Source organism: Lissotriton helveticus, chromosome 1_1 (assembly GCF_964261635.1).
Source record: "Lissotriton helveticus chromosome 1_1, aLisHel1.1, whole genome shotgun sequence".
In the NCBI taxonomy this organism is placed as follows: domain Eukaryota; kingdom Metazoa; phylum Chordata; class Amphibia; order Caudata; family Salamandridae; genus Lissotriton; species Lissotriton helveticus.
The window spans coordinates 1,672,929,211-1,672,941,537 of record NC_136057.1 but is presented as its reverse complement, the minus strand read 5'-3'; the positions used below and the strand labels follow the sequence as shown (position 1 = coordinate 1,672,941,537).

General features: G+C 43.2%; 1 protein-coding gene and 1 long non-coding RNA gene across 4 annotated transcripts in view; one reads left to right on the top strand and one right to left on the bottom strand.

Annotated features, from left to right (window-relative positions):
* LOC144830794 (glycoprotein-N-acetylgalactosamine 3-beta-galactosyltransferase 1-B-like) overlaps positions 1 to 12,327 on the bottom strand; it is a 556,105-nt gene that overhangs the window by 372,072 nt on the left and 171,706 nt on the right. The window lies entirely within an intron of this gene.
* On the top strand, positions 782 to 11,697 carry LOC144830830 (uncharacterized). Its single transcript, XR_013610959.1, has 3 exons — positions 782 to 2,654; positions 3,057 to 3,200; positions 10,264 to 11,697. It is a non-coding gene; the product is annotated as an uncharacterized LOC144830830 (long non-coding RNA).

Below are 12,327 nucleotides of genomic sequence, written 5' to 3'. Positions count from 1 at the left end.
ACAAGTGTGGGCATATTTATACCTTGAAGGTGCCGAGTTTGACGTAAGATTGGACATAATAACGTCATTAGAGACTTAATTCTCTGAAAACTCCTTGAGTTCTTGTTTACATCAATATTCATGCAGTGGGAGGTCCCTGACTGCTGAAGGCGGGTTTTTCCAAGAAATCGTTGTAGATTTTCGGAACTTGTGGAAGTAGCCAAGCCGTATTAGGACTACTTGAGTTATGTCTTAATATGGTTATGATTTCAATGCCTATATAAGGATACAGTATTTTATACCTATATAAGGGCATGAATCGGGAAAATTACACTAGGGTCCTAAAACGCTATACAACACCCACTCCACGTATTATGTCTAATATTACTAAATCTATGAGCATAAAAAACATAACTGAAGCATGTGTTCATAATCCCACCCAAAATACATGAAATGCATCAAACATGATTATACACATACATAAGTATTTATTTAGCGCGTATTTTTCTAACCATAGCTATCTTTAAAAAATGAAATGACATTCATGAAATGGCTTCTAAATTTACAGAAGAAAAAAAAACGAGACCATTCCATGGCATAAAATATAAACCGTTATCGTTTACATGGGAGAATGCCAAATATTGTCTATGAGAAGTATCAAAAAATGAATTTCTTGTTCTCTAAGAATAGTTCTACTTTAAGCAGATTACTTTGTGCCAAGCGAAAAAAGTTCTATTCTGGGAAGGAGAGAAGAGAAATTTTTTTTCGAATGTAGATTGTAGAAACATAGAGTTCCCAAGTTAGAGGGCTTGTTTTTAAAAACCCGAAGACCGAATTTCAGAGTTCATGGAATGCCGTGTGCACTTTCAAAAGTTATTATCGGTGTCGGGATAAAACATCAAATCATCTAAGCTGGCAAAGAAACCGTCTACCCCAGTTGGTGAAAGTGGAACTACTTCATCAAGTAGATCAAATGTGCATAGATGTGAAGCATCGCCGTCAGCGTCATCCGCATTAGCAATGTTCGCTGTAGATGGTACCTGTGTGCCTGTTATTCCACGTACCTCCCCAATAGCTGGATTCGCCGGTGAGATCTCAAGGAATGCCATAATCAGGATTGGCAGCCGTTGGGGGCAACACAATGTATGAGTTGTTACGGGACCCAGCAAAGTGTCAACATCTGTTGGCAGTGCTGATGGAAGTGTAAGACAAATGTCTAACACGCATTCTTCTCCGCAAAGCAGGCATCGTAGAACAGGTAAGATGCAATCTTGCCAGATTGGTCTGAATGAAAGGAACCAAGTGGTATTCAGATCTCTTAAACGAGCCAAGCCAAGAATCTGTGTAATTCTTTCACGATACCGCATGGCCAGGAGAGCCCGTTCCATTGTAGTCTGGGTATCGTCGGTGACTGGATTTGCCATATCGGAGCAGAAGGAACAAAAATAGAATTCTTGCTACGAGTCCCAAAATGAGAGGCAGACCACCAAACACAGAGTGCACGAAAATTTGAAAAATGCAGAGGACTGCTTCGAAGGGTGTTAACAGTCCCGAAAAGATCGTCTTAAATACCTGTGCGATGCCACTGGTATCAGACATGTTTAAGATTTGACCTAACATTTCTGCGAAATGTACTGGGCAGTTTGTTGATAATAATGCATGTATCTCTGCAGAAGTCCTTGCAACTTGCAGATTATATGTTTCTCTAGACGAGGTCAGTGGTACAGTGTTTTGCAAAAAAATGGCTTTCATTCTGCTTCAAGTATCAATTTGTATAGAAGAGATATTCAGTGAAGGCCATAACGTCGTCTCCCCGTCTGTCTTGCTTTTTGGATACAATACTTGCATACAACAAGTGACCCTGGCCGACACACTAACTAGATAGGCTTTTCCTGGCAACATGCCACAAAAGCTGCGCTTATTGAGCATAACGTAGCTGCCATTGGAAAGCTGCCTGAAAATCGGGTCTATCACTGCTGCTGGACTACCGTGCAAGAAAGGTTATTTAAAGAACCTTCGCAGGCTCCATGTAAATTAATACCTTCACATAAAAGTGTACCGCTCAGTGAGTTTTTACAATTTTTTGTACTTAGAAATACATCCTTTCCCCCACACCAACATTTGTGTGTGTATGGTAAATTCCAGGTTGACTTAATATATCCTTTACCCAACCTTTCATACAGGCCTGCTGGTATATGCCGTAGACAATACTGAAATTGGAAAATCGTCACTGGTGCCATGTATTATCCATTCTACGACAGGCTTCCCAGAAACTGTTAATGGTAATCTTTTCAGTTTTTCAATGCTCAGCACCGTATAGTCTGCTCCTCTTTGTGCCAAATAGATTTGTTTATCTGTAAGGTTAAAGACATTAAACAATGACGTGGTATTGATTAAACGCCATGGCACGAGCCTGAATGGAGATTTTGTAACGTCCAGCCTAGCAGCATTATAGAATGTAATTGAGACTGGCCATGTTGTAACATTAGCAAATCCTGTTCCATTATGTCAATGGCAGATGATACAATGCTGTCCAAATAATAGATTCTGGAGAACAGAGTCGTTAACCCATTGTCCACTACAGAGAGAGCTATCTCTAAATGAATACTATCAATTTCACGTATCTTTTCTGCAGTTTCCATTTGTGTTATTTTACAAGCTTCGTTGTACGCAGCGTATATACTATACAGAAAAGGGGGTGGTGATGAACAGAGTGTCTGAATTAAGCAGACCACTCTTACCCAGTCCAAAGATCAGGGCTTGATTACAGCCGTCTTCGGCCCGGCTTGCTTGAATTCAGCAAGCCGGGCCGAAGACGGCTGAAATGCCAGAAACCGGTCCCCGGAAGCTTGTTTCCTTCCCAGTGTAAGAATTGGCTTTTGTAGTCTGGTCTGCCCTGTTCCCATGATGCACTGGGCCAGGGACAGACTAATTTGCATATAGCCAGGTTCTGAACTGGGATGGTGCAGTGAGCTAAAAAACGGTGATGGATCAAGCCCTGATCTGTTGACTGGGTAGGAGTGTTCTGATTAACTCAGATACTCTGTCCATCACCACCCCCCTTTTTGAAAACGCAGCGTATATACTGGCATATATGAAACGTTTTTGACGTTGTTTACGAGGCCCAATTAAGAAGTCTCGTATGTCAATGCCTTCTTTAAGTAAGGTCAAGTGTTGTTTAATTTCGGGAAGTGTGGATTTCTGTAGCCACTCAAGGCATAGTTTTCCTTTTTTTTTTTGGTGAAAATAATTCCATTACAATTTATCCATATATTTTGGATATAAAAGGAAACACATTGTATACTTTATCTAGCAAAGAAAGCAACAAAAAAACAAGAAGAACGGATATCAATAAATTACAAAAAGGAAGCGAAAAGATACTGATCAATAATGTTAACACTACATAAGTCATTCAAACAGACTGACTCGCGGTTCCTGAGAAGACAGACAAAGAGAAAGGGAGAGAAAAAACAAAGGAAAATACATTAGGAAACAATACATATCAATTAGACGAGGACAGAGCGGACCAGGCCGTGATGGGAGACCAAATCTTTTCCCCCCGCATCCTAGACTTAAGCCCCCTAGTAGCATAAATCGCTGACTCATAGTTATAGACTGCCAGAAACCGAGCGAGCCAGATTTGGAAGCTCGAAGGATCTTCCTCTTTCCAGCGAGTAGCCAAAATGATGCGGTATACAGCAGAACCAATAAATAGCATTGCTTCCTCACTGTGGTGCAGTCTCAAAGTGCAATCATATCCCAGCATAAAAATTGTAGGTGATTCCGGCAGATCTCGTCCAAACACCTCCTTCCAAAACTCCCAAATCATTTTCTTAAAAAGCCCTAAGCTGTCACATTCGTAGAACATATGCACAAGAGTCACGGGTCCACTTTTGCACCTAGGACAGCGATCGCTGTCAGTTTTCCCCCATGCATGCAATTTGGCCGGTGTAGTAAAGATTATAAACTGCTTTATACAGCTGAGCCCTGAGGTTGGTAGAAAGTAAAAGTTGGGAGGCCATTGTCAATACCTTATCTAAATCCACATCTGGATTACCTAATTTGATAGCCCAGGTTGCTTCCATACGTTCAGTGTCATCTGGTGCGTTGGCGAGTAGAGCGTTATAGAATGTACCTATTCTAGAGGAGGATTTCTGGATATCTTCCAACAGGGATATTCTGTTCCAATTTATGTTAGGAAGCAAATGATTAATGCTTGACCTAACTTGAAGAAATTTAAGATAGTCGCTGCTAGTTATGCAATATTGAGTCTGGAGGAGACTAAAATTAAGCTTTTTCTCAGGACCTAGAAGATCAAAAAGAGATGTAATTCCATAGCTCTCCCAGTTGGCAAAAGTCCCATCATTTATGTTTTGCGAGAAGAGAGATGATTGCCGAAGTGGGGAGTATCGGGTATATTTAGGAATTTGCAAATATTTTGTTATTTTAGTCCAAGCTTTCCAAGCCCCTGTAACAATCTTGAATTTGACTTTTTTATAATATCCAGGGTCATAGTGTCTGAGTAGGAGTCCTCTGGCTTTAGGACCAAGGGCCAGCTGGTATATTGATGGAGTGTCTGCCCCTGCTTCATCCTGTATAGGACTAACCATGGGAGCAAATTGCTGTATATATGCAGCCCAATAGTATAGGAACAGCTGAGGGATAGCCAGACCACCACGATTGTAAGGCAGGGACAAGTATTTGAGTGATCTTCTGATCCTGCCGTATTGCCAGACGAATTTGGAGATTTGGGAATTGAGAATTTTGATAAATTTATCATCTACTAATAGGGGAATGGTACGGAATAAATATAGGATTTTAGGGAAGATAGTCATTTTAATATAGTTGCCCCTACCTATGATGGTGAGATGAAGACTATATACCCTAGCAAGATCCTGTCTTATTGTGTCGATAAGGGGTTCATAGTTGCATTTGACGATGTTTTGAGTTTCGGCAGTAATATGCACTCCTAGATACGTAGCCTTATAGGACCGCCTAGGGTCAGAGCAAAGCGTGTTTTGCATGCATAAAATTACTGTCTTACTCCTATTTAAGGAGTAGCCTGAGTTAGACCCAAATAAGAGTGCGATTGCCTCTATCTCTGCTAGGGCGGTCAGGTGTTAAAATAGCAACATCATCCGCGTAGGCAAGGACTTTAGTTTCAAAAGTGCCTGTTACCACAGGGTAAATTCTAGGGTTAGCGAGGATTTTCAGAATCAGGGGGTTAATATACAATGCAAAGAGAATTGACGAGCATGGGCACCCCTGTCTCGTTCCTCTTGTGATGTTTATCAAGCCTGATTCCTGCCCCATTAAGTGTAATTTTGCTGTTGGATTACAGTACATAGCTTTAATTGCTCTTGTAAATAAAGCCCCAAAGTTGTAATGTTCCAGAATGGCCCACAAGTACTCCCAGGACACCCGATCGAATGCCTTCTCGGCATTGAGGAGGATCATTGAAGCTTGGCCCCCTGTTGCAGACATGATGTCAAAGATCGTAATTGCTCTGCGGGTATGATCGGTGGTGCCCTTCTTAGGGATAAAGCCATGTTGCCATGGACTGACCAGTTGTGCAATGACTCTACTCAGCCGGTTGGCCAGGATCTTTGAATACAGTTTAGAATCAGAGTTAATTAACGAAATCGGACGGTATGAAGCAGTGGAGTCGGCAGGCTTGCCTTTTTTAGCAAAAATAATAATACTGGCAGCCTTCCAGGACAATGGTGTTCTTCCCCTCCATTGTATCCCAAGGAAGAGGTCTAGTAAAAATGGGAGTATTATTTTGCTTAGGACTTTATACAGTTCCAGGGGGATTTTGTCGGGACTAGCCGCTTTCCCGGACGCCAGTTCCGACAAAGCAAGTTCCAGCTCTGAAATGGTGATTTCGCTCTCTAGGTCATTCTTAGTAAGGCTGTCAAGGCTTTTATCTGGGCAGGATAGGAAACTAGTAAGAAAGATTTTAACATCTTCACTGTTGTGATCCTGGTCCTCTTGATATAGCTTCTGATAGTACCCCTGGAACACTTTAAGTATGTCTTCTGTTTTGGTATACTCTACGTTGTTCTCTTTTATTGAGGAGATTGCATTCAGAGAGGCCTGCTGTCTGGTTCGTAGGGCTAATTGTTTCCCTACTTTTTCACCATTCTCGTAGAGGTTCTTACGCTGAGATCTATAGGATTCTGCCGATTTTTGTGTTAATACTTTATTAAGCTCCGTTTTGCAGATTAGAATCTGACGAAGTATATGTGACCCATCTAAGGTCCTATTCTCGGCGATTGCGGTTGTGTGTGCCGTTTCTAAGTCAGCTAGTTCTGAAATTTTCCTATAGTGGTCGGAGGCCTGTTGCTTCTGTAGTCTAGCTACATAACTGAGGGTTTCCCCCCTAAGAGCAGCATTATAGCTGTCCCAAACTATGTTTCTGGAGGCACTAAATCGATTTATATCAAAATAACCCTGAGTCCAGCTCCTAATATAATCATTATTGGCCAGCAACTTCCGATCGAATGTCCAATTGCGAGTCTTCCGGGTTGTGTGATCTGATATCAACTTGTGGTATTTTGTGATGGTGGCTTTATTTGAGATATTTCTAGTGGTGAAGATATAGTCAATCCTGGTGTCCTTATTGTGAGGGTGAGAAAAAAATGTGTATCCTGGGTCCTCTGGACACTTTAGGGACCAGATATCTACAAGATTATGACTAGCTATTAGTGAACTAACTGCTTTAAATACCCTGGGCTTGCGGACAGAATACTTTGGACTTGTTAAATTATTAAGATCTGAACCGAGTGAGATATTAAAATCCCCTGTAAGAATTAGTGGACTGGGCCATCCTGCTAGGTCAATTTCTAATGTCTCAAATACAGATGAGTTGTCCAAGTTGGAGCCATAGACCGAACATATTGTTACTCCGAGAGTCAGCTCCACTATTGCCCATCTACCATGTTGGTCCTGGGCCTGTTTAGCCGGCTTGCCTAGAAACCTTTTGCCTAGGATAGCAACACCCCATGTATTAGCTGTATGTGTTGCGGTTGCTAGGATATCATACCCCTGGATTTGTAAAAAACTTCTATTGTTCCTAGTCAGGTGAGTTTCTTGTAGACGTATAATGTCTGGCGAGTGCCGCTTAATTATTTCGGCAAGCCGGCCCCGTTTGTCCCTATCTAGGAGCCCCGCAACGTTCCAACTCCAAACAGTTATCCTCCCCATTGAATGCTGGATATTGTTCCCTCGCTTCCTATCGCTGAATTTGTGTTTATTTTAAAAGAAATGAACTTGTAGAAGGAGTGTTTTTTTCTTTGCATTGGAATTATTTTCTTTTTTTGTGTTTTCTCCCTTCTCCCACCCACCTTCCCGTCCCCCCCTCGCTCCCACATTGAGGCAAACAGACTCCATCAGAGTCTTAAGAGCGATGTGTGTGATCACAGCAGCCAGGTCCTCCCCGACATGCTAACAAAAGAAATCACTTGTTACAAAAAAGGAAAAAATAAGACGGAGCTCGACTATAACACCAGACCAGCTAAATAAACTTTGTTTTCTTTGCCGCTAACTCTTAATGAGCCACAGTAAACATACACTTTAAGGTGAAAAAAAAGAAGGAGTGGGAAAAAACAGTCCACCCTGTGCTACCCTTCAGACTGCTTGAGATCGCTTACTGACCAGCATCAAGCTAGAGTGTCATTTAGGAAAGGGGGCCACAAAAGAACCAGAAAACAGAAAAGAAGAGAAAAAAAAAATTCACAATGTGGCCTAAAAGTGTCAAATAGTTCGTCTGTACGCAATGCTGAGTCCCTGCTTGCGTTGCACTAGGTGCCTAAACCAGCAATTCCCGGTACCCCCGCATCATTTGGGCTTACATACAGTAGTTTTCAGAAATCTGCCTATTTTAAGCTATCCAAATATTCTTGGGCTTTAATTTCAGAGTCAAAGAATCTCGTCTGACCCCCAAGAATGACCTTTAGGCGTGCGGGGTTATTGAGGTAAACTGTCGCCTTTTTATCTTGAAAAGGTTTAATGAGCTGGCGTAGCCTCCACCTCCTCTCGACCGTGGTGTGACAAAAATCGGGTCTTGAAAAATAGGATATGTCATTTAGGGTACGTTTGGCCTCTGGCCTAGCTTTCTCGGAGACCGCCTGTCTCAGCAAGAAGTTCCCAAAATAAACTAGGATAGCCCTGGGGTAGGCACCAGGTTTCGCAGGGGTCCTCAGTGTGAGTGGCATACGGTGTGCCCTCTGTATCTCGGCGTCCCAGTTCCATTTTGACAATTCAGGAAGGGAGTCTCGTAGCAGGTTGATAACAAAGGAACGAACATCATCCCCCTCGGTTTTTTCGGGTACGCCCAAAATGCGCAGGTTGTTCCTGCGCTGGCGATTTTCGAAGTCCTCCAACTTCCATCGAATGTCCCCAATTTGTGCTTCATTGGACTCAACTCGTTCTCTGATGGCGACCACCTCAGTCTCGTTTGTTAAAGTTCTATTTTCTACTTCGGTTAACCGATCGCCAAATGATCCACATGTCTTTACTAGTTTCCTCACTACACCTTGCACCCTTCGAAGTGCTGCTTGAGCTCTTCGCCCATCTTGGGAGGTCTCTTCCCGATGGGCTGCAATTGCTGTAGGACCACATCTATATATGTTGGAGCCGATACCGAGGTAGAGGCAGTAGTAGCACCAGAAGTGGGGAGAACCATGGGGGTTAGTTGCTCAGTATTCGAATGATCCTAGTCGAGGCCTGCCCCATGGGTCTTACTGGTCTGTTTTCTACCTGCTTTTTGTCTGGGTTTGACAGTCAAGGCATCGTCCGCTTCAGACAGGCTATCAGATTCATCAGTGAGATACGAAGTATCCCCCCATTCATCCTCATCAAGCTCGGGATCGTCAGAGAAGGAAAAAAAGTCTGTGGTCTCTTTTTCTGAATCTTTTTCAAGGACCCTGAGAGTGGCACCCCCTTTGCCAGAATCTATGGGGAGGTCAGTAGTGGTGTCCGAGAATACATGTATTGGGGTGCCCCCTACTACTGCAGTAGATGTAGCTTGCTCTCTGATTCTCCCAGGGAAGGGGCTCGAGCGTGCACTTAGGCCTGCTGCAATGGCCCTATTTGGGATTTGTAAGGCGGGACTACCCCCGGGGGTTCCTTGGACCTGCATTTGCACTTGATCGCTACTTGTTTCGTCAGTTACGCCAGTGTCTCTTCCAAGATCGATAATTTCATCTGCCACCCCCGAGCTGGGGCTAACCTCCGTTGCCTCAAGTCCCCCATTGACATATTTAGTCACAATGTTACTCTGTGTGTGTAGGATTGGCATATTCAATGATTTGCTCACCTCAGTAATCACAGGTACAGGTGACTCTGCTGAGCCGTCCAGAGCTCCTTCAATTTCAATTCGGGGAGCAAGTCCGGGTTCTGTATCGCTAATCTCCTTGCTGATCCCAGCCGCTGTTGAGCTCTCCGTAATGACAGTCGGAGCAGGGCTGTTGTTGCTAGATGCGGGTGAGCCCTGGCGCTGCCTCTCATGACCCGGATGCAAACTTGGGCCCTTCCGCATCAGGTCGACGATTGACGGCCCGGTTGGTTCCTTGCGAGCGGTTTTCTTCCGGGCCCCGGCTGGATCTGATATCGCGGTCCCTTCCGTCCTGGATGCTTGTGGGGGGGCAGAAACTACCGGAGATGCTGGTTTTCCATGCACGGCATTCTGCTTTTCAAAGCCGGTATTCTGTTTGTCCATGCCGCGGCGCTCGGCTGCCTCTCTCTGGGTTTGTCTAGCGGCCCTTGCGCCAGCGGCTGCGGAGGGTGCCGGCGGAACCTTAGGAGCCATCCTCGCCGATACTGGAGCCGATGCTGGGACTGGAGCTGTGGCAGGGGTCCAGTTCGGACTTACTTCTGTACGGTGAGTCCTACATATGCAGCAGGCAGGGTTTCTTAGCGGCTGCTGCTGGGGACGTATTAGCAGGAAAAAGTGCTTTAGAACAGCACGGCCAATGTAGATATAGAGTACGATCGCTGGATGCATAGGGGGAAGGGGGGGACCAGCCCCGGCAACACTGTGGCGAACCAGCAGGGTAGGTTCCAGAGTTCCAGAGTTGTGAAGGCTGGTTAGGATTTTGCACTTTTGCAGTTCAAAGTGGTTCAAAGTGATTCAAAGTGGTTCAGAGTTTAGCATATTCAGCGCTGGTAGGTTGCTTCACACAATCCACTGTAGCAAACAGGAGCTCCATAGCATGAGTGGAGAGGACCAGGAGCGTGACCACCGCGATCCACGTCAGATCGCCATCTTGCCTCAAGGCATAGTTTTCCTACACTGTATGTTATTACTATCCCTGGGTGTTGTCTCTGGGAATATCTTGGATCTGGCCTATTCATTTTGAACCCTTCTATTTTGTTCATGAATCTATCTTGACAGTTATTCGTGTCTATGGGCCAGAGTAACCATTTTTTCCAATTAGGATTAGTTCTATTGTGTTGTAAAATCTGTTTTATGTCTACCTCCTCATCTGCAGTGTCATTACTGTCAGGTGTTGGTCTCGGTATGAACGGTTTGTTTGAATCTTTTATCTTAGCTATACCAAGACATGATGTTTGTTGAACAGTGTCATTTAAAAATATCATTTGTTCTGGAATATTGCAGGCTCTGAACAAGGCTTCTAAACCTTGCACCTGCCATTCATTTGTGCCCCAGACAGTTTTTGTCTCAATGTTGTCGTTCCAAAAGGTAAACCCTAATGTAGACAGCTGAGCATAAAAGTACGCAGAATAAATTTGTTTAGTATTGGTCAACATGTTTTTCATTCCTGTCTTATTCATATTTTTAAAATAAAACGTTTCTGGATTTGTCACATTAAAACCTGTAAAGTATGGAAATTTCTCATAAAATGTTTTAGAGCTGCCTTTTGGTGGCATAGGACAATGTTCCCATTGATTGTAAGATAAAACATTTCCATTGTTTGCAGATTTGTGCAAATAATGGTGACCATAATGATTATAACAATACAGTTCTTCATAACTTGATGAACCTTCTAAGTGTTCATGTTTTTGAAATTTTGCTGACATTTCTAAGTCTGACATCATATTATGAACAGTTTCAAAGTCCCAATCATCAGAAAAAGTGCTCTGTGCTCTGTGAGACAAAATCACTTAAAGAATCCTTAAACTGGTGTGGAATCTTCAACAATTCCACCGGGCCATAAATGTAATAATCAGTTGTGTCCCATGCTATACCACCAGGTATAGGAACGACTGTGATGTTCACTGATGACAGGTCTCTTCGCTCAGGATGAGATGATTTGTAAGGTTGCAGGAGCAAGTTGATGTTCTTACTTGCTGTGTCCTTGGTACTGTATTTTCCATCCATCATTTGTCCCAAACTTAAAATAAGAATGAGCCATAGCAGGAGAAAAACTACACCTAATCCAATCCAAAATTCAACCCATGCCAAAACCAGATATGTTTTCTCAAGTTGATGAAAGAGTTCTGTTATTTTTTCTTTAAAAAGTTTTTTGTTGCTGGCATTGTTTCTGGTTCACTGGGATCCTCCGAAAAGTTATCGAAGTTGATAAAATAGCCTGAGGCAGTTCTTTCAATAGTTGGTATTGCATCCGGATTCTTTGAAATCGCTGTAGATGCTTCCTCTTTTGACATGCTTGTATAGTCAGATGTTACATCATTGTAGACGGGAGTTTCTTGAGGAACTGATATTTGGGTATCAAGAGGGACAAGCTCCATGGCTTTGTTGCATAGTCCTTCCTTTCTCACTGGAGGTTTATCAAATGTGATAAGTCTTTCAGTTTGAACCTCTTGGATAGTAGCCAGATTTGGTAGTCTGCTACTTTTTTGGAGTCCACTGGGCCGACTACTTATTATCGGCCACATGATGTAGTTTTACCAGGTCGATTGATACTGTTCTGTTCTCCCTTTTTCCAGTAAGCGGCGGTAGTAACACTGATCTTGTTCCAAGGATTGCTAGGACAGGTACTGCTTTCCTATAAGAAGGCCCAAATTCCTTCTTCACCGCGATCTTTTCCCTGACTAGATCCCCAATCTTTGGAAACCAGACAGGTCTTGCTGGGACAGGTGGTTTTTCTTCAGTGGTCGTTGGGCTTTGTGTTGTGTTACTCAGACTTCTTGCTTCATTTAAGTCCTGTAAAACAGCCAAATGGTCTTTGATAGCAAAGGTTTTCTGTTCCACCACTGAAGTTTGACAATCAAGATCCTGGATGAGCATTCTAGTACCAAATAATAATTCATATGGAGTGATTCCCCCCAGAGAATTTCTTGGCAGATTATTAAGACTACGTTGGACACTATTTAGATGTTTTACCCACCCGTCACCCGAGCCTAATACCCTAGCTGTTATAG